This window comes from Oncorhynchus clarkii, chromosome 22, assembly GCF_045791955.1.
Source record: "Oncorhynchus clarkii lewisi isolate Uvic-CL-2024 chromosome 22, UVic_Ocla_1.0, whole genome shotgun sequence".
Taxonomy (NCBI): domain Eukaryota; kingdom Metazoa; phylum Chordata; class Actinopteri; order Salmoniformes; family Salmonidae; genus Oncorhynchus; species Oncorhynchus clarkii.
Window position 1 is genome coordinate 4,901,923 of NC_092168.1, and position 22,326 is coordinate 4,924,248.

Sequence of the window (22,326 nt, forward strand, 5' to 3'; positions counted from 1 at the left end):
TCTGGTGCCAAACTATTTCATTAGTGCTCAACACTGTCTTGCACATTCCTGAAGAACATCTTGACACTAAGCAAGTGTAATCATCTAATTTGTGGGGGCTCCAAACCAAGGTCTTGGCAGACCAACAAATCATCCATCCACATTCTGAGATGTTGTGCACAGTCAATGGCCCTGGAATCATTTTCACAGCACGGGACCTGTCTATTCTCTCTTCTTCTCTCTCCCTATCCCTCTCACCCTCTCTCTGTTACAGAGCGAGAACCAGCTGAACCAAGACCCAGAGGTAAGACTCTGTCCCAAGTTTCAAAGAGCCTTGTCATTCCATTTAGCATGGCTAAATGAGAGGGAATCGCTAGTGGTGTGTCACATTAAAACCACATGCCAGTTACTTAAACTGCTTACAAACTTGACTCAACTTTGACATCAAGAGAAAAAACAAAAGAGTAGAGTGATAACTTAATGATGCTGTTTTGGTGTTGTTGTTTTTTCCTTTTGAAACAAATATCCAGATCTCCAGGTTGCCAGGTTAACCAAAAGGGCCCTGCAGCGTTGGAGGAAGAAAAGAAAGGAAGGAGGGGAGGGGAGAATCCTGCTCTAGGTTTGTGACATCACATCTAGATCAAACAGGGCTGTGCATCTGGTTTTTGTTTTTTTCTCTCCCCTACCCCTCCTCAATATTTTCATTTTTTCCCTCTTTGGAGAAAGTGGGAGGAGGAAAAGAGGGGTGGCAGTGCTCCAGGAGGTTGGGAGTTTGTTCCATCTCAACCTTAGAGTCAGTGCCACAGTTCCTCTGCAGAGTGATCGGGAGGGTGTCAGTCTGTTTCTGAAGTGCTGAGTTTCAGTGTGTGCCGATAACCAAGGCTCCTCTGCGGTCTATCAGCCCATCTCCACCACGCTCATCCGCCTTCCTTCGGGGGAGCTGCACAAGCCAGCTGCACAGAGAGGAAATACCAGGAGGATAATGACCTAAAGGCCTTTGTCATTTTGCAGATTTTTGTTTTTACCAAAGGCTGTGGAATACAGCTATTTCAGCTCAGGGTAAGTGATAATTTTTAACTTATGTTTGCCTGAAACTGGCCATGGTAGGTTGCCTCATTATAACATGTGAGCATGCAAGCACATCTTGCATAATAATAGGTTTTGTCTGACATGTTGAGTTTATCTCTCATAAATATCAGACACCATGTATTTGAAGGCAGAGTGATAGCTACACTTAGAGTGGTTGAAGAGTGGAAGGTTTAGACGTGAGCTGCAGTTACAGTGGGGCAAATGAGGAGTGCTTAAAGGGCAATTCCGTCACTTTTCAACCTCATATTCATCATCTCCTGCACCAAACCAGTGTCTGCATATGTGGAAACATAGCTTTTCTATGATCTGTAGTCGAAAAGATAAGGTCATAACATTTTTTGAGACATCAAAGGGTAGAATTAAAAGTAAAAACTGTGAATTTTCAATCTTTACAGCCCAAGGGGGGGTATTTTCTTGTTCTCCACATCACATTGAATCTCATTGGGTAGAACCTTTTAACTTTATATATTTTTTCTACAAAACTTTGAAATTCACCATTTTCACATATGTTGACATTGGTGTTGTGCTATATATAATGAAAATTAGGTTGAAAAGTGGTGGAGTTTCCCTTTAATGATAGGGCAAAATGTAGATTTCTTCCTAAATATAATTGGAATGTTACTATATTTAGAAAGCATTCCAAACAAATTATTGTTCATGAGCTGGCCATAAACAATAACTGCAATAACTGGTAATGTTGAATAGTTTTAGAAAAGTCTGGAATTCACCTTTCTGGTATTTAAAAAAATATATTTAAATTAGAGGTGTAGTCACTTTTGAGTACACAAGCTTAAGTTTATAGTACAAATATTATGAAAATTTAAAAATCATTCGATTTTTTTTCTATTCATCAAAAGTGGAGCAATTGGTCTCGAAATGACTGAAATGCTTTCTAAATATATTAACATTCCAATTATAAACAATTTACTATAAGATTTCACCTTTCTTATAGCTGTAAAAATAAATATGTTCATACTTAGTGACAGTACAATATTGGCACCATTTCATATAACTGACAGATATTTTTCTTCCAAACGCCCACTGAGTGGAGCAGAGACACATTTCAAATGTGTGCAGACTCGTTAGAACGTCAGCTTTAAGCTGAAGCTTTGTCCATCCGTGAACATGGGAAAGTTAACTTGTTTAAAATTATTGAGTATTTTTTCATGTTGAGAGCTCTAGAACCAGATGTGAATATCCCAGGATTTGCTAGACTGACACATTTCATATGCTGTCTCCCAAGCTGGGCTCCATCACTCACAGGAAGAGCAAAACAATTATTTGTATGGCACTCCCAATGCAAATGTGTGGTCTAAAACCTGACACTTTAAGTCTGCTCCGCAGAGAGAGTAGTAGTGGAGAGCAGCCAGATGGATCTTTCTGGCACTATAAGGCTCAGGACCCTACAACGTTCACAGATTGCTTTGTTCACCAAAATGTCAGTCGGAACCGGTCCAGAACCGCTAAAATGCATAATCTCTGCAACTCGACATTGGGTGCTTGTTTCAAACTTGTTTTTTTTGTTGCTCACTTTGGAAAAACCCTGAAATACCTGCATCAAGATGAAATCCAAGTCCAGAGCATTTACCAGACCAGAGTTGTGAACATATAAGGGACTGCATTCCACAAAGTTGGGCAGTCACGCTCTCCTCCACGGACGTGTGGTGTATTTGAGAAGTGTTTGACCTAATTCCAATGTAGTGTTCATTTAAGGCTTTATTGGAGCCCTGTGTAAACAGGCATATCACAATAGCAGCACTGAATTAAATGTGTTCTCCAAGAAGCTCATGTCAAAGTGTCCCAGAGTCACTTGTTCATTGTTTGCTTCTTTTAATATGCATATTATTTTAGCATTTGTCCATTTAGCGTAACATAAGTGTCCTCCAATAGCTGTTAGTATAAATAAATACACTGTATTCCAGACTGATAGAACTGGCTTGACACGGAAACGTCTGGAATACGTTTCACAATCTATTACTGGAATAGATTGTGTCCCTACACTGGCGATTCAACACCACCGATCGGTGGCGGTTGAGTGTAGAGATGTTTTCAGCTCCAGCTCCAAACCACACCCTCTGTAACGAATGGGATAGTGGAAAGTGTGAAGAAAGAGCATTTTCCACACTACCAGCCAGATGGACTGAGAAACCTGGGGGAGTTTGGTCCTTCCATATGAAATCTAGAGTCGGGGAAAACCAGGTGTACATCATTAATCTTTACCCTCACATCCATGGCTGTCCAAGTGTAGACACTGGAATTCAGCTCTGCCTTCATCACAGTGTTTTATGACTTGCTGAGGGATATGGTCAGAAAATACATTTTATTCCTTCCCCCAAGTGAATGCAGAATTGAGTTACACTGAAAATAGTCATAAATAGTTGTGTTATGCGCTACTGCACCAGGACTGTTTGATGCGACCATTTCTATGATTTAAGAAGCAACATATTGTTGAAAATGTATTTCAGCAGAGGCACAAAGAAAAAACGTGAAGTCAGTGAAGTCAAAAGTGAAGTCAGTGAAGTTAGTCATGAGTATGTTTTTGTAAGTGCTTAATCTTTTCCATTTCACTCCCGAAAATGTACTCCCTACACAGTTGTACTCCCACAGCCAGGCTTTTGGAGAAGCTCTTATCATTAAACACTGGCAGAGCAGCAATAGGAAAATATTTTTGAAGGAGTTGCTTTGTAAATCAGGCTAGCTGTACTTTATTGCTCCTCTGTGCTCTCCAACAAGGTCTTAGTTTTTTTTCCACGCTGCAGCACAGACATTTGGGTGGGTTTGGAGCCATTTTTAAGGCACATATGAAAGAGTTTGTCCTCAAGGGTAATTTATTTCAGAGTGAGCATTTTCTCCAAGTTTCATGACTTCATGATTCACTACAACTGATGCCATTACTCATCCGAATGGTTAATGTCTAGATCCATGTGTGGCTAATTAGTTGTTCCATCAATGCTTTGGAACTCTTTGAAACTATACTTAGTTGCTAGATCATGTGCTGTGCTTTTGTGTCTTGTGGAAGGGAGTGTCATTGTAATGTAAACTTTGCAGTCATCACAAAGTCTTGAGAAACCATTTGCCACTGCCTGTATTCACAAAGAATCTCTGAGTAGGCGTGTTAATCTATTATGATCTCTATAAAACATAACTTCTAGATTAGCTCTAGATTAGATTCTAGATTCTAGATTAGCTTCTAGATTAGCTTTCCTACTCACATGTTTGGGAATACGAGTCCAGATTTTGATAATGTGCAAAGAACATGGAGTTTCTTGGTGATTATCACCTACTTGAACATGATGGGACTGTTTCTTTATATCATACTTTGTTCGATTTCTCGTACAAACTTAGTTTGTTCAATAGCAGTGGCTGGGGTAAGGGGTCAAAGTCAGCGAGCCTGAAGCATTAGGATACACATCTGCTAGGTGTCAGACAGGCTAACAGGGACCATCTGTGTGAAACTCGCCTGCCTGCATGCCTGGCGCCTGTCCTCTTTTAACTTTAATTGATACTTCATCTGCAGCACATACTGTATGTCATATCCTGCCAGATGGTTGGAGAGGCCTTTTGGCCAGTGTGCCCCTTTGATTGGCTCATTCACAGGGGACAGACTTCAGGTGTTCTTAGTTGGCACAGTTTGAGGTTAATGTTGAGAAATAGAATGCAGAGAAGACATTTAATTTGGAAAGTAGCAATGTCCATTCTAGACCCTCAATTTCTACCTGAAACTTTTCTTGTTTTTATTTTCTGTTGTGCCAGCAGAGTACAGCTCAGAACTCATTGTAGCCAAGAGGCCTGATTAAGCATGGGGCTCTGTCCTAGAGTTATAGGTTCTATACAGTAAGATCACATTTGGATAGCTGCTGGTGTAGTGTTAATGTGTGAACCCCACGTTACATTGACCTTGCATCATGATTTGTGGGAGACAAGCAGCATGTGGGAGCAAGGCCCTGTATTGCACAGATCATGGCCATTTAGTGTAATAGAGCCCAGTGGGCCGCTTAGCTCCAAAAATCTGAAACAATCATATTTTTTTGTGAAAAGCACAAAATTGTAAATTTAGATGTATGTACCCTGAAAATATTTAGATATGGAGCCAACCCAGATTTGGCCCCAGAGGGGGTGTGGCCGCAATTTTTCAAAATTGTAACTAGAGCTGTGTTCAAATACCCATACTAACTGCACTATTTATGCTGTATATTGAATATGTGGTATGCTTGTTGGTCATAGTATGGATATAGTTAGTATGCCAAAAGATCCCGGATGTCGTACTACATTCACCAAAGTAAACAAGCAGTGGACCCTATTGCTGTGCTTTTAGGGCCGATATGTAAGGGCGTTCGTCTGTAGGAGGAAGAGAAGCGGACCAAAGCGCAGCGTGGTGGTTATTCATGTTTTAATAAATCACTACACATGAACAAACTAACAAAAACAAGAAATGTGAAAACGCAAAACAGTCCTATCCTGTGACAACAAACACAGTGACAGGAACAATCACCCACAAACACACAGTGAAACCCAGGCTACCTAAGTATGATTCTCAATCAGAGACAACTAATGACACCTGCCTCTGATTGAGAACCATACTAGGCCGAAAACATAGAAATGCCCCAAAACATAGAAAAACAAACATAGACTGCCCACCCAACTCGCGCCCTGACCATACTAAATAAATACAAAACAACAGAAATAGAGGTCAGAACGTGACATCCAAAGGTGCGGACTCCGGCCGCAAAACCTTGACCTATAGGGGAGGGTCTGGGTGGGCGTCTGTCCGCGGTGGCGGCTCTGGCGCGGGACGCGGACCCCACTTCACCATTGTCTTAGTCCGCCTTATTGTCCGCCTCCCTGGCTTACTCACCATGACCACCCCTCTCAATGACCCCACTGGACAGAGGGGCTGCTCGGGACAGAGGGGCAGCTCGGGACAGAGGTGAAGCAGCTGCTCGGGACAGAGGGACAACTGCTCGGGACAGAGGGGCGATAGCAGCTCGGGACAGAGGGGCGATAGCAGCTCGGGACAGAGGGGCGATGGCAGCAGCTCGGGACAGAGGGGCGATGGCAGCAGCTCGGGACAGAGGGGCGATGGCAGCTGCTCGGGACAGAGGGGCGATGGCAGCTGCTCGGGACAGAGGGACAGCTGCTCGGGACAGAGGGACAGCTGCTCTGGACAGAGGGACAGCTGCTCTGGACAGAGGGGCAGCTGCACTGGCGGCCCCTGGCTTACTGGCGGCACTGGCGGCCCCTGGCTGACTGGCGGCACTGGCGGCCCCTGGCTGACTGGCGGCACTGGTGGCCCCTGGCTGACTGGCGGCACTGGCGGCCCCTGGCTGACTGGCGGCACTGGCGGCCCCTGGCTGACTGGCGGCACTGGCGGCCCCTGGCTGACGGGCGGCACTGGCGGCCCCTGGCTGACGGGCGGCACTGGCGGCCCCTGGCAGATGGGCGGCACTGGCGGCTCCTGGCAGACGGGCGGCACTGGCGGCTCCTGGCAGACGGGCGGCACTGGCGGCGCTGGGCAGACGGGCGGCGTTGGCGGCGCTGGGCAGACGGGCGGCGTTGGCGGCGCCGGGCAGACGGGAGGCTCAGCTGGTGCTGGGCAGACGGGAAGCTCAGCTGGCGCTGGGCAGACGGGAAGCTCAGCTGGCGCTGGGCAGACGGGAAGCTCCGGCAACGCTGGAGAAGAGGAAGGCCCTGGTAGCGCCGGAGAGGCGGGAGACTCCGGCAGCGGCGCCGGACAGGCGGGAGGCTCCGGCAGCGGCGCCGGACAGGCGGGAGGCTCCGGCAGCGGCGCCGGACAGGCGGGAGGCTCCGGCAGCGGCGCCGGACAGGCGGGAGGCTCCGGCAGCGGCGCCGGACAGGCGGGAGGCTCCGGCAGCGGCGCCGGACAGGCGGGAGACTCCGGCAGCACTGGAGAGGAGAGAGCCCCTGCAAGGATGGGCCGGAGAGACAGCCTGGTACGGGGAGCTGCCACCAGAGGGCTGGTGCGTGGAGGTGGTGATGGATAGACCGGGCCGTGCAGGCGCACTGGAGCTCTTGAGCACCGAGCCTGCCCAACCTTACCCGGTTGAATGGTCCCGGTTGCCCTGCCAGTGCGGCGAGGTGGAATAGCCCGCACTGGGCTATGCAGGCGAACCGGGGACACCGTGCGCAAGGCTGGTGCCATGTAAGCCGGCCCAAGGAGACGCACTGGAGACCAGATGCGTAGAGCCGGCTTCATGGCACTTGGCTCGATGCCCACTCTAGCCCGGCCGATACGCGGAGCTGGAATGTACCGCACCGGGCTGTGCACCCGCACTGGGGACACCGTGCGCTCCACCATAACACGGTGCCTGCCCGGTCTCTCTAGCCCCCCGGTAACCACAGGAAGTTGGCTCAGGTGGCGTAGCCATACTCCCTGTTATTTTTGGGGCTGACTCCCGGGCTTCCTTGCCAACCGTGTTCCCTTATCGCCGGCTCCTCTCTCCGGCTGCCTCTGCTCTCCTCGCTGCCTCCACCTGATGGAAGGCGATCCTTTCCCGCCAGGCATGTGTATCCAACACATCATCCCAAGTCCATTCCTCCTTGTGCCGCTGTTGCCCGTTACCACGCCGCTTGGTCCTGTTGCGGTGGGTGATGAGGGCGTTCGTCTGTACCAAAGCGCAATTCATGTTTTAATAAATCACTACACATGAACAAACTAACAAAAACAAGAAATGTGAAAACGCAAAACAGTCCTATCCTGTGACAACAAACACAGTGACAGGAACAATCACCCACAAACACACAGTGAAACCCAGGGTATGATTCTCAATCAGAGACAACTAATGACACCTGCCTCTGATTGAGAACCATACTAGGCCGAAAACATAGAAATGCCCCAAAACATAGAAAAACAAACATAGACTGCCCACCCAACTCACGCCCTGACCATACTAAATAAATACAAAACAACAGAAATAGAGGTCAGAACGTGACACGATAATGCATATCCTCAGAAAATGACTACACAACATTTTCTTTAAGTCCAATGAGAAAGGATACAAATTCATTGCTTTAACTAATTATGACAAATGTCAAATAAATGTTGAGCAATATAATAAAGTAATGACTTCAAATAAGTTACGTTACATGTTGTGTTGGCTGACAATTGTTAGCTACGCTGGCTACATAGCATATCATTACAGCAATTGCTGGTATGTTCCGGTAATATAGCTAGATACCTAACGTTAGTTGGCTATTAATATATAAAACTTGACAGTATTGTAACTACTGTATATGCTATCTAACTAACTACCCAACGTTTATTGACTTGATTATTCACGTCATTCTTAGCATAGCCAAGTTGTATAATCATTGTGTGTTCTCAATGGACATTGTTAATGAAGTTGTAAGATGTCTAGTTGGTAATTTATTAGCTATGCTAACAAGCTAGCAAGATTTTGCCTAGCAACATCATCTACTTCCGGTATTTGGCACAGAGGCAGATATGTGGAGCCACCACAGATTGGCCCGTGAGGGCCTTGTCAGCTATTTTACTAAAATGCTGCAACCTGAGCCACTATTTTGCTAACTTTTAATCTACAAAAAGTCATTCCTATCATTGTTTGATTTTAAAAGTAATATATTTCTGCCATATACAGTACTTCTTGCCATGAATCACAGAGTATATTCAAATTAGTACAGAGTGAAATGTAACATTTCTGGGATGAGTGTAGCGGAGGGGAGTTTAAATGTTCTATTGATGAGGTAGCCCTGCCTGCGACTTAAGCCACCCTCGACCAAAGACGGAATATTTTTGGGGTCTAATTGTTAAGACGTTTGGTTATGGAGCAGGAGACTGGGGGGTTCACATGCTACCAGTTACATGAGCATGTAAACAAATGGCTACACAAGCTACTTTGCAATGCCCATATAAGGAGCAAATTCGGACTAACTACAGCTGTAACTGGGAGAATATAGCAGCCATTAGGGTGGAATAGTTCACAATTGCTGTGGAAAATCCTCTCAAGCTGTGTTTCAGTTAGAACTGTGCCTAGCAGACAGAATGTTTTACTTTCAACCTGTTTCATGAACAAAGGTATGAGAACTTATAATCCTGTAATTGGAACCAATTAAAGGCCATGTCACAGTTTAGTATAGAACCAACTCAGTGGCATTGTGGTGTGTCTGCCCTGAGATTGTAAGTTTGGGAGTTCGATCCACAGCGGAATCATACCAAAGACTGTAAAAATGGGAAATGGTCCTTTTGAATTCCACAATAGTGTTACCGTTTTGAAAATGTCTGCCCTTTTAGTCAACTAAATGGCCTTTAATTTTAGAAATGCCATGAATAGAGCCGACACTATTCCTTATTCAACATGTCAGAAAGGCATGTTTGTTCTACATAACATATTTCTATCTACATATTTCTATCCTGCTGAACGAGCCCCAGGTTGTTAGCTATAGCTAGCTAATGAGGTAACATGACTGAAAAAGGTGTAGCCTATGTAAAATGCGACCAAAAATCTATAGTTAGATTGAAGACATTTTCTCTGAGGAAAGATGGAGACTAGGCTAGTACGTTGGCTACAGAACCTGGCTACAAAATACAATGGGGAAAGTGCGAGAGTTGAGCGAGAAAAAGGGAGAAAAACATAGCTAGACGGTTGTTTCACTATTAAACTTAAAGCTACATTACTGTATGTAACTTTTTGGTTGACCAGGCCAGATTCCCATAGAAATGTGAGTTATTGATCTTTCATTCATGTTGAAAGCAAGTCTATGAAGCAGTAGATCTGTGTGTGCGATTTTTATTCTTCCCGATCAGAAGTTTAGTTTTTGCGTCTTTTACTTTCGATTTTGTACACCAGCTTCAAACGGTTGAATAGACAATATTTTTGCTTGTGGTAAATATATTCCACAGCGGATTAGATGGTACAATGACTGCTTGTTTTGTCACATAAACTGAAATTAGGCAAACTATTAGAATTTTATCAACAAGGAAATGTTGGAGTGATTTCTGCATGGTGCATCTTTAATGTTTTTTTTATTTTGTAAAGCAGCTTGTGTTTCTTAATAAGCAGGCAAATCTTACTAGAAGACTGGTGATGACTGGATAGCTATGGGGAAGCAAGAGAGTTGCGTGCACAATGTGTATAATCAGAGGCAGAGCTGAAACGGAGCCTGTCTGCCCACACACATCGCTTGCTCCCCTACAGTTCACCAGCTGATGTAGGCTAGGCTGTGTGTCGGATCCTTCCCTCTGCTGAACAGAACTGCACAGCGCATCTGTTGTGCTTATCACTGTAAAGCTCTCAATCTCTCCAAAAATGATTGTCCAGTTCATTTAATGGTCAGATAATTTAGTCTCAACTCTTTTTTAATAAAATTAAATAAAATCATTTTTGTTTAGTTATAGTTTTTTCTGGGTCTATTTAGTCAGTTATAGTCTAGTCAATTGCCACTGAAAAATAGGTGTGTTTGACTCATCCTGAAAAACATGAAAGGTCACTTTTTGCTCTCCACAATACGGTGCACTTATCTCAAATTGAAAGCTAATTTGAGCAATCTGATTATGTCAGTTAAGTGGTTATGAAGATAAAGTATGAGCCAAAAGTTGTAGAGGCACTAAACATTAGTTTTGAACTAAAAATGGGTTTCGTGGCAGAATGAATCAGAGACATGTTTGGGAACTGGTTTGTGAATGAAGGCAATAATTGTGCTTTTTTTCTATCCCACACTGTTTTATCTCTATATTCAGCTTGTTGTGTTTCTGGCTCATGATGACCTGTGCAATATGGAAATGAGTGTGCTCCATGTTTTTCTTTGTGCAGCTAGGCAGAGTGAAAGCCATAGTGATGAGATGTTGGTCAGCTTAGCTGCCTCGGCAGAGACACTTCTCGGCAGAGACACTTCTCGGCACAGAAGTGGCTTTCGAGTGACCCTGAAAAGACTTCAGCACATGAATGGAGAGCACAGCTTATAAGCCTTTTTCTCAATATTTTTATTTGAAGTTGGAAGTGTTTGACCTTGTCTAGACAACTTTGTCTGCTTAGACTGGAGGCCTCAGAACACACTGTAGTTGTAGTATGTATTGTAGTTGAATACTGTACTGACTGATCACTAGTACTGGACAATAACAAATTAGACTTCTGTGAGATCGCATGTATAGCAAAAAGCATCAATCACAAAGCACTCATCTTTTCTGTTACCCATCACTACAGTGAATTCCTATGAAATGAAAAACAGCCTCTATCTCAAGGCCATCAGACTGTTAAATACTCACCACTAACCGGCCTCCGCCCAGTACCCTGCCCTAAACTTTACTCACTGTTACTCACTGGCTACTACCCGGTACTGAACCTTGCACCTTAGAGGCTGCTGACTATGTACAGTGCATTCGGAAAGTATTGAGACCCCTTAACCCTTAATTCCATTCTTTGTTACTTTACAGCCTTATACTAAAATGTATTAAGTAGGTGCTTCAATAAAGTACTGCATAAAGGCTCTGAATACTTATGTAAATGTGAAATTACAGTTTTTTTCATTGTAATAAATTAGCAAAAATGTCTAAACCTGTTTTCACTTTTTCATTACTGGGTATTGTGTGTAGCCTGATGAAGGATTAAAAATATATATATATTTTAGAATAAAATTGTGGAAAGAGTCAAGGGGTTTGAATACTTTCTGAGTGCACTGTATGCTATTCTATACTACTATTATATGCTATTCTATATTACGTATTCTTGAGGTATATTACACCCCCTGCTATAATGTGGATAAAGAGTTACTTGCCTAACAGAATACAGAGGGTGTTCTTTAATGGAAGCATCTCAAATATAATCCAGTTAGAATCAGGAATTCCCCAGGGTAGCTGTTTAAAACCCTTGCTTTTTTTCAATTTTTACTAACGACATGCCACTGACTTTGAGTAAAGCCAGAGTGTCTATGTATGTGGATGACTCAACACTATACACGTCAGCTACTACAGTGACTGAAATGACTGCAACACTCAACAAAGAGCTGCAGTTAGTTTCAGAGTGGGTGGCAAGGAATAAGTTAGCACTAAATATTTCTAAAACTAAAAGCATTGTATTTGGAACAAAACACTCACTAAAACCTAAACCTCAACTACATCTTGTAATAAATCATGTGGAAATTGAGCAAGTTGAGATGAATAAACTGTTTAGAGTAACCCTACATTGTAAACTGTCATGGTGGGGAGAAGTCTGTATATAATAAAGCGATGACTTCATCACTACTTTTATTTACGAGAGGTATTGATTGACATGTTGAATGCACTGAGATGTCTGTCTAAACTACTGGCACACAGCTCTGACACCCATGCGTACTCCACAAGACATGCCGCAAGAGGTCTCTTCACAGTCCCCAAGTCCAGAACGACTATGGGATGCACACAGTATTACATAGAGCCATGACTAAAAATAACTCTCTTCAAGTAACTGACGCAAGCAGTAAAATAAGAAGGGCTATATAAATACATTTGATTTGATTTGATTATGTCTCCTAGAGATGAATGTACTTTGGTGCGAAAATTGCAAATCAATCCCAGAACAACAGCAAAGGACCTTGTGAAGATGCTGGAGGAAACAGGTACAAAAGTATCTATATTCACAGTAAAACAAGTCCTATATCGACATAACCTGAAAGGCCGCTCAGCAAGGAAGAAGCCACTGCTCCAAAACCGGCATAAAAAAGCCAATCTATGGTTTGCAACTGCACAATGGGGAAAAAGATTGTACTTTTTGGAGAAATGTCCTCTGGTCTCTGATGAAACAAAAATGTAACTGTTAGGCCATGATGACCATCGTTATGTTTGGAGGAAAAGGGGGAGGCTTGCAAGCCGAAGAACACCATCCCAACCATGAAGCACGGGGATGTCAGCATCATGTTGTGGGGTTTCTTTGCTGCACTTCACAAAATAGGTGAGGAAGTAAAATTACGTGGATATATTGATTCAACATCTCAAGACATCAGTCAGGAAGTTAAAGCTTGGTCGCAAATGGGTCTTCCAAATCGTCAATGACCCCAAGCATACTTCCAAAGTTGTGGCAAAATGGCTTAAGGACAACAAAGTCAAGGTATTGGAGTGGGCATCACAAAGCCCTGACCTCTATCCTATAGAACATTTGTGGGCAGAACTGAAGAAGTGTGTGTGAGCAAATAGGCCTACAAACATGATTCAGTTACACCAGCTCTGTCAGGAGGAATGGGCCAAAATTCACCCAACTTGTGGGAAGATTGTGGAATGCTACCTGAAACGTTTGACCCAAGTTAAACAATTTATAGGCAATGCTACCAAATACTAATTGAGTGTATGCAAACGTCTGACCCACTGGGAATGTGATGAAAGGAATTGTGAAAAACGGATTTAAATGTATTTGGCTAAGGTGTATGTAATTTTACGACTTCAACTGTATATTAATTGAAATGCTAATCCTTTGCACATGAACGCTCACTCATTCGAGAGTATTTGCAATCAATATATATTTACGCCCAGTGTGTCGTTGTGATCTCTGTTGGAATCGTCAGTCTGCGGAGAGTCCGTTCATCAGAGCGTCTCTCTCTCTGCTTCCCTGAAGTCTTGGGTGGTTAGAATGAATACTTCAGAGTACCGTTCTCATAGAATAGATGTTTCGGTGGTTGTCGGTCTTCGCATCCCAGGTTGACATAATTTCTAGCTGCAGACTAGTAATTATTATTTATGATTTGTTCTTATTCGGTAGGGATCGATAGTCTCAGAGTTTAACCATTTCCAGCCATGTAGCCAATGCTCCACGTATGGTATGGTTAGGAATTCGACAACCATTACAACCTTAGCTAATACTGAGGTGTTCCCTCAGTGTCCATCGAGGTACACGTGGTCTGAAGAGGATTTCCTCAGGAGGGGTTTTTATTCGTAACAGTAGAAAAGGGATGTTCCATGACGCCAGATCATGTCTGTGCTCATGGCGGCGGGCCAGTGATTTAGTCAAACTTTAAAGGGAATACAATTCTTTCACATTAAAGGTTTAACATCAAATTATATAATTTCACAAATAGTTTAATCTTTACTCATTCATTTTATACAATAATTAGATGCAAACACCATAATTGAGAAATGTACATATTCAGAGGTTTAGTCATGTGTGTTTCCTGTCCTCTCTGAGGTGTACCAAATTAAACACACTCATCATACCTGTCCCTTAAGTGTCCACGGACCATTCCCACCTTCTCACAAGTGGACATTTTCTATCAAATCCCTATTTTGTGGATTTAGGAGTTCACCATGTGAAATCCTTTGTTCTCTCTTTGTGTCTCTTTCTGCATGGCCAGGGGGAGAGAGTCTCCTCCAGAAATAAATGTATGATCTGAGATAACAGAACCTGGGTGTAGGAGAGAGAGAGGGGGGGAAGCCATGGGCTATACCCAAAAAGGGCCACGTCATAACACTACTTTGAAATATCTAAAATATTAAATATTTTTAAATTTGTTTTACACTTTTTTATTTACTAGATGATTCTATGTGTTATTTCATAGTTTGGATTATTCTTTTAAAACCCTTGAATGAGTAGGTGTGTCCAATTACTTTACTGGTACTGTATATATACTGTGTAACACATCCTAGATCTGAATGAATGAAATATTCTTATTAAATACTTTTTTCTTTACATAGTTGAATGTGCTGACAACAAAATCACACAAAAAATATCAATGGAAATCAAATGTATCAACCCATGGAGGTCTGGATTTGGAGTCACACTCAAAATTAAAGTGGAAAACCACACTACAGGCTGATCCAACTTTGATGTAATGTCCTTAAAACAAGTCTAAATGAAGCTCAGTAGTGTGTGTGTGGCCTCCACGTGCCTGTATGACCTCCCTACAACGCCTGGGCATGCTCCTGATGAGGTGGCGGATGGTCTCCTGAGGGATCTCCTCCCGGACCTGGACTAAAGCATCCGCCAACTCCTGGACAGTCTGTGGTGCAACGTGGCGTTGGTGGATGGAGCGAGACGTGATGTCCCAGATGTGCTCAATTGGATTCAGGTCTGGGGAACGGGCGGGCCAGTCCATAGCATCAATGCCTTCCTCTTGCAGAAACTGCTGACACACTCCAGCCACATGAGGTCTAGCATTGTCTTGCATTAGGAGGAATCCAGGGCCAACCGCACCAGCATATGGTCTCACAAGGGATCTGAGGATCTCATCTCGGTACCTAATGGCAGTCAGGCTACCTCTGGCGAGCACATGGAGGGCTGTGCGGCCCCCCCAAAGAAATGCCACCCCACACCATGACTGACCCACCGCCAAACCGGTCATGCTGGAGGATGTTGCAGGCAGCAGAACATTCTCCACGGCATCTCCAGACTCTGTCACGTCTGTCACGTGCTCAGTGTGAACCTGCTTTCATCTGTGAAAAGCACAGGGCTCCAGTGGTGAATTTGCCAATCTTCGTGTTCTCTGGCAAATGCCAAACGTCCTGCACGGTGTTGGGCTGTAAGCACAACCGCCACCTGTGGATGTCAGGCCCTCATACCACCCTCATGGAGTCTGTTTCTGACTGTTTGAGCAGACACATGTACATTTGTGGGCTGCTGGAGGTCATTTTGCAGGGCTCTGGCAGTGCTCCTCCTGCTCCTCCTTGCACAAAGACGGAGGTAGCGGTCCTGCTGCTGGGTTGTTGCCCTCCTATGGCCTCATCCATGTCTCCTGATGTACTGGCCTGTCTCCTGGTAGCGCCTCCATGCTCTGGACACTACGCTGACAGACACAACAAACCTTCTTGCCACAGCTCGATGTTCCATCCTGGATGAGCTGCACTACCTGAGCCACTTGTGTGGGTTGTAGACTCCGTCTCATGCTACCACTAGAGTGAAAGCACCGCGAACATTCAAAAGTGACCAAAACATCAGCCAGGAAGCATAGGAACTGAGAAGTGGTCTGTGGTTATCACCTGCAAAACCACTCCTTTATTGGGGGTGTCTTGCTAAATGCCTATAATTTCCACCTGTTGTCTATTCCATTTGCAGAACAGCATGTGAAATTTGTCAATCAGTGTTGCTTCCTAAGTGGACAGTTTGATTTCACAGAAGTGTGATTGACTTGGAGTTACATTGTGTTGTTTAAGTGTTCCCTTTATTTTTTTTGAGCAGTGTATATATATATATATATATATATACATACACACACATACTCCGGACTCCGACATTGGTCATCCTAATATTTCTTAATTCCATTTGTTTACTTCTTTAGATTCATATGTATTGTGCATTGTTAGATATTACTGCACTGTTGGAGCTAGGAACACAAGTTTTTCACTACACCCACAATAACATCTGCTAAATGTGTGTATGATACCACAAAATGGGATTTAATTTGAGGACCTGACCAGTTCACCAGCATTGACATTATCAACACTGAGTGTTAGACTACACTGTCAACTGTGCAGTGGGGTCTGGATAAACAGTAGGCAAAGTTGAGTGTAAACAAGTCATCCAGATCCTTCCCTCAACGCTCAGTGTTGCATTTTTTTATGAGAGGGTAGTGTTTATGCTTTCCTTATTGCCGGGTATTGTGGATGGCTTAGATTCAAAACTCTGCTGACCTAGGCTTTAGGTCTCTGTGAAAGGGAGTCTTTTAGCCTATTTTACAATTACAATTCATTTAAATGGAATTGTGGATCAGATTTTGTGGGATTGGATGGAAACTGGGTCCAGAAATTAAGACGGCAACTTTTTTCCATGAACAGTGAGAGCCAGAATGGAAACTGTGTTTTCCAGTACTTTGGCCCAGATTTACTTTGTGTTTCTTTAAAGTGCATTTCAGCCTTTAGCTCACCCTGATTTTAACCTTTTGAAAGAGATAGGTGCTAAACTAGAGGATAACAATTCCTGTGTAACAAAAGTAGCTCCACTGTAAGTCTGTCTTCGCATTACCTACTTTGAGTTTCAGGTTCTTTATTTGCTCTCTTCAGAATTTCCTCCTCTTTATGCTTCGTGCTTGTAGGTATAAATTCCTCCATGTTTCAGCAATGAAATGCTTAATTAAATCAAGACAGGAAACTTGAGTATTGGCATCAGCTGATATTGCACCATTTTTATATTAATCCCTCTGATTTAGTATGGCGTTCTATTTAGTCATTCAGGTTCTGCACACACATTATCTGATGGATGCGCTTTTGTTCCTGGTAGCATGCTATGGCAGTAACGTATATGTACACTAGGAAGCAGGTGCGTATACAGGGAAGGGGAGTTTAATACAGAAAATAAGCAGCTAAAGAAAACAGGAGAAGAGTACTGAATGTGAACAAAACCAATACTGCCTGAAAACAGAGGCTACTGATTTCTCAATAAAGGGAGAGTAATCAAGGTAATGATGAAGTCCAGGTGTGCATAACAATGGGTAGCAGGTGTGCGTAATGATGGTTGCCAGGTGTGCGTTATGTGGGTTGCCAGGACCGGAGGTTAGTAAGACCAGCTGCCTCAAAAGCTGGAGAAAGGGAATTGGAGTAGGCATGACACTAGTTTCTGGTGTCCCCACACATTGACTCTGTACCGGTACCCCCCCTGTATATAGTCTCGCTGTTATTTTACTTCTACTCTATAATTACTTGTTACTTAATTTCTTATTCTTATCTCTATTTTTTAAAACTGCATTGTTGATTAGGGGCTCGTAAGTAAGCAGTCCACATTCCACCTGTTGTATTTGGGCGCATGTGACTAATACATTTGATTAGATCACTGTCACCTGCTTTTACATGCAGATGTGCACAGGTTTTCCAGGTGGAAATTGATCAACAGGGTTTATGTACTGAGGTGTGAAATCCAGGCATTTCTAACCCAAAATAAATAAGATCTAGCTCTGCACCTGCATGCAAGATGATGAATGATTTCCGAAACTGGCATACTTCTCTGATATACTTGACACCATTTCAACCAACACAACCTATCTATGCAGACATTTTCCCCAAAAACTATCAAATTGGCAATTTCAAGCATAAATTGTGGCGTCTGGAGAGACCTAGTAGATAGAGGCATGTTCCCCCTATTCTCAACTCTGGCTGACGAGGGTGATGTGGACATGGATCACATGCGTAAATTGACTGGGTCACATCTGAGACAAACCTTTCCTCAAATTCGAGGATTACTTTCTATCACAATCTGCCCCACACCTGAGGAAAGCAGTGGATGTGTACAGGTGAAGTCGGAAGTTTACATACACCTTAGCCAAATACATTTAAACTCAGTTTCACAATTCCTGACACAATTCCTAATCCTAGTAAAAATTCCCTGTCTTAAGTCAGTTAGGATCACCACTTTATTTTAAGAATGTGACATGTCAGAATAATAGTAGAGAGAAGGATTTATTTCAGGTTTTATTTTTTTCATCACATTCCCAATGGGTCAGAAGTTTACATATACTCAATTAGTATTTGGTAGCATTACCTTTAAATTGTTTAACTTGGGTCAAACATTTTGGGTAGCCTTCCACAAGCTTCCCACAATAAGTTGGGTGGATTTTGGCCCATTCCTCCTGACAGAGCTGGTGTAACTGAGTCAGGTTTGTAGGCCTCCTTGCTCGCATACACTTTTTCAGTTCCTCCCACAATACCTTGACTGTGTTGTCCTTAAGCCATTTTCCCACAACTTTGGAAGTATGCTTGGGGTCATTGTCCATTTGGAAGACCCATTTGCAACCAAGCTTTAACTTCCTGACTGTCTTGAGATGTTGCTTCAATATATACACGTCATTTTCCTTTGTCATGATGCCATCTATTTTGTGAAGTGCACCTGCAGCAAAGCACCCTCACAACATGATGCTGCTTCACAGTTGGGATGGTGTTCTTCGGCTTGCAAACTTCCCCCTTTTTCCTCCAAACGTAACGATGGTCATTATGGACAAACAGTTCTATTTTTGTTTCATCAGACCAGAGGAAATTTCTCAAAAAGTACAATCTTTGTACCCATGTGCAGTTGCAAACCGTAGTCACCTTCCTGAGCGGTATGACGGATGTGTGGTCCCATGGTGTTGTTTGTTCTGATGAACGTGGTACCTTCGGGTGTTTGGAAATTGCTCCCAATGATGAACCAGACTTCTGGAGGTCTACCTTTTTCTCTGAGGGCTTGGCTGATTTCTTTAGATTTTCCTGTGATGTCAAGCAAAGAGGCACAGAGTTTGAAGGTAGGTCTTGAAATACATCCACAGGTAAACCTACAAATGACTCAAATTATGTCAATTAGCCTATCAGAATCTTCTAAAGCCATGACATAATTTTCTGGAATTTTCCAAGCTGTTTAAAGGCACAGTCAACTTAGTGTATGTAAACTTCTGACCCACTGGAATTGTGATACAGTGAATTAAGTGAAATAATCTGTCTGTAAACAATTGTTGGAAAAATTACTTGTGTCATGCACAAAGTAGATGTCCTATCCGATTTGCCAAACTTTGTTTGTTGACAAGAAATTTGTGGAGTTGTTGACAAACGAGTTTTAATGACTCCAACCTAAGTGTATGTAAACTTCCGACTTCAACTGTAATTCATTCACTAGCACAGAAGAGACTTTCATCTTGTTCTTGCAACCTGGTCTCAGTGCATTTTTCATTATTTTGTATGTTAATCTGAGACAACCATTTAGTATGATATGTTGTGTTTCATATGATATGTATTAATTTAATTTGTGGATTACCCATTCCGTCTGATATGTTACAAATTACAATTCATATTATTTGTTACGGATTTGCAAAACGTAAAATACATTCCATAATTACAAAATGTATGATATGTTACAAATTCTAGCTAGGTAGTGAACATCAGATAGTTGGCTAATATTAGCTAGACTAGGGGTTAGGGTTTAGTTTAGGATTTAGGTTAAAGGGTTAAGATAAGGGTTATCTAAAAGTGTTAAGGTTAGAGGAAAGGTTTGCTAAAATGGTTATGGTTATGGGGAGGGTTAGCTAACATTCTAAGTTGTTGCAAAATAGCTAAAAAGTAGTTGCTAATTAGCTAATATGTCGGTTGTCGGTTGTCGGTGATGAGATTCAAATTTGCAACCTTTGGGTTGCTAGACGTTTGTTTTAATCCAACCCCTCCACCTTGACCAACCACTCTACTTTTGTTTTTGCCTTAAGTAACCATCTGTCTTATGTAACCATACCAAATGTAACATACTGTATCATACTAATTTGAGTGATGCGGATTTATATTTAATATGTTACATTTAGTCTATGAGACCAGGCTGGTTCTTGAGAATGACCACTATGACCATGTGAACATCTGTGAACATGTTTTAATGAGACAAGCTTTCCACATTCTGGCTGTTCAGCATTCGAGATTACCCGCAACACCGCAAGATGGCAGTGAAGTTGTTAATATCTTTTCAATCTACCTACTTACTCTATGTGAGACCAGCTTCTCCTCTCTTGCTGCAACATAGTCTAAATATTGCAGCAGACTGGCTACTGGCTGCTGAAAACACCTTGAGAGTGTCCCTTTCCTTCTTTCCGAGATTTGACCTGATGGTGTCCGAGAGACAGGCACACCCATCTCATTGATTGTGTGAGTCAATCATGTACAATTCCATTTTTTTTATAATATATATATTGAAAGAATTAAAGATTATTTGTTCATAAAGATTCAGTTGTTGTTATAGTTTTTTTACACTGACAGACCGACCATGAGTTCAACAGACAGACAGATAGATAGACAGTCTAATACATAAAGTAGAAAGTAGGAGTAAAAGTTTTTTTTTTAAAGAAAACGTGATTGTCAGTTATTTTTTACCAAAGCGGTCCATAGAGGATGAAGGTCATGCCTTGCTGGTCCCTGGCACAATAAAAGTTTGAGAAAGCCTGGAGTAGAGTGAAGTAGGGTTCAATACATTATTCTATTGTATTGTAATACAATACATTTTTCCTCGCCGTAATGTACAGTACTGTGATGTACTCTATAGTCCCGAGAACTGTGATATGCCTTTCTCTGCGCTCACCACAAAAAGGAAAAGCAATTGCCCAGCACTGGGAGTGAACTTGTGATGCTCAGAGCCAGAGATCACTGCTGAGACCACTGTGCTACAGTAGTCCTCAATGCTCAAGTAACCTGCGAGAATACTGACAATACCTGATGGTAGTTTGGACTTAACCACTTGGAATTAATACCTAAGCGTAACCCTTTGTGTCGTTTCTTTTTTAACGCAGAATTAATGGCGTCAAAAATTAACCATCCATAATATGTCATATGATTGGTTCAGATTCGATTAGGTCAGCACCAAATATCAACATCTGTGGACATTGAAATCAAAGCTGTTTCTGACCACACCAAAAAAGAAAAGGGGGAAAAATGGCAGCTGGTCAGGATGGCGTCGGTCCATGATTAGTGGGATCAGTAATGACTTGCTCAGACTTAACCAGAAATCACATCTGATTGGGGTGAGAGTGTTTGACCTTCTAAAATGCATGATTATTTCCTTAAATGTCTTAATTTTCACACTTAAAGAAAAGTATGAATTCCCCAACTCCTGAATTTTGCCCCATTATTGTGTAACTGCCCTATATACCAATACATTTCAATTGTTCTTAATATCCTCACGCACACTTTTCCTTCTGTAATCTGTAATCTGTGGATCATTCAGCTGCCGTCCGATGTGAGTTGGCTGCAGTTGCTGCCAGAGCGCTGTCTGAGGGCACTTAGGACTGTAAAAAGAACTCAACTAAAGGGCATATGACTGCGTTCACCTTCATCATTATGTTAATGTTGGATACCTTTCCAGTCATGGGCCATCTATGCCAGCCCGAAGCGATAGCATTTTTGGGGCCCTTTTGTTTGGTGACAATCTTTATTTGTCTAGGCGAGAATTTCCGTAATTACAAAACAGCTCAGTTGCCAGTTGGGATTGTAAATATTGGTTTTTGGTTGGATTTTACAGTGAACTGAGGTTGGGTGTCATGCAGAAAACAGCAAAGTCAGCATGGTGCTGTATATAGCTCTTTCTGTCCCTAAATGTCCGCAGCATGAACGTGACATTATCGATAGAAATTCCAGAGTTTAGAATACATCTTGAGTTTGCTAAGGTTCCCCACCATGCAGTATCTATGCAGGCCTTCTATTAAAAAGGAACTCTGCTTTTAAAAAAATATATATATATTTTACCTTTATTTAACTAGGCAAGTCAGTTAAGAACAAATTATTTTTTTCAATGGCAGCCTAGGAACAGTGGGTCAACTGCCTGTTCAGGGGCAGAACAACAGATTTGTACCATGTCAGCTCAGGGGATTTGAACTTGCAACCTTCCGGTTACTAGTCCA

At 42.6% G+C, this 22,326-nt stretch overlaps 1 protein-coding gene across 6 annotated transcripts in view; it reads left to right on the forward strand.

Moving 5' to 3' along the window:
• The first annotated feature begins 775 nt into the window (after window positions 1-775).
• The window catches only part of LOC139380209 (collagen alpha-3(VI) chain-like), a 100,877-nt gene continuing 79,326 nt past the window's right edge, over window positions 776-22,326 (forward strand). For 5 of the 6 annotated variants that reach the window (XM_071122697.1, XM_071122699.1, XM_071122700.1 and 2 more), the window contains exon 1: window positions 779-1,038. The gene's annotated coding sequence lies outside the window, so the exon portion shown is untranslated. Of the gene's footprint in view, window positions 1,039-22,326 lie in introns of all 6 variants that reach the window. The other variant, XM_071122698.1, reaches the window with a different exon arrangement.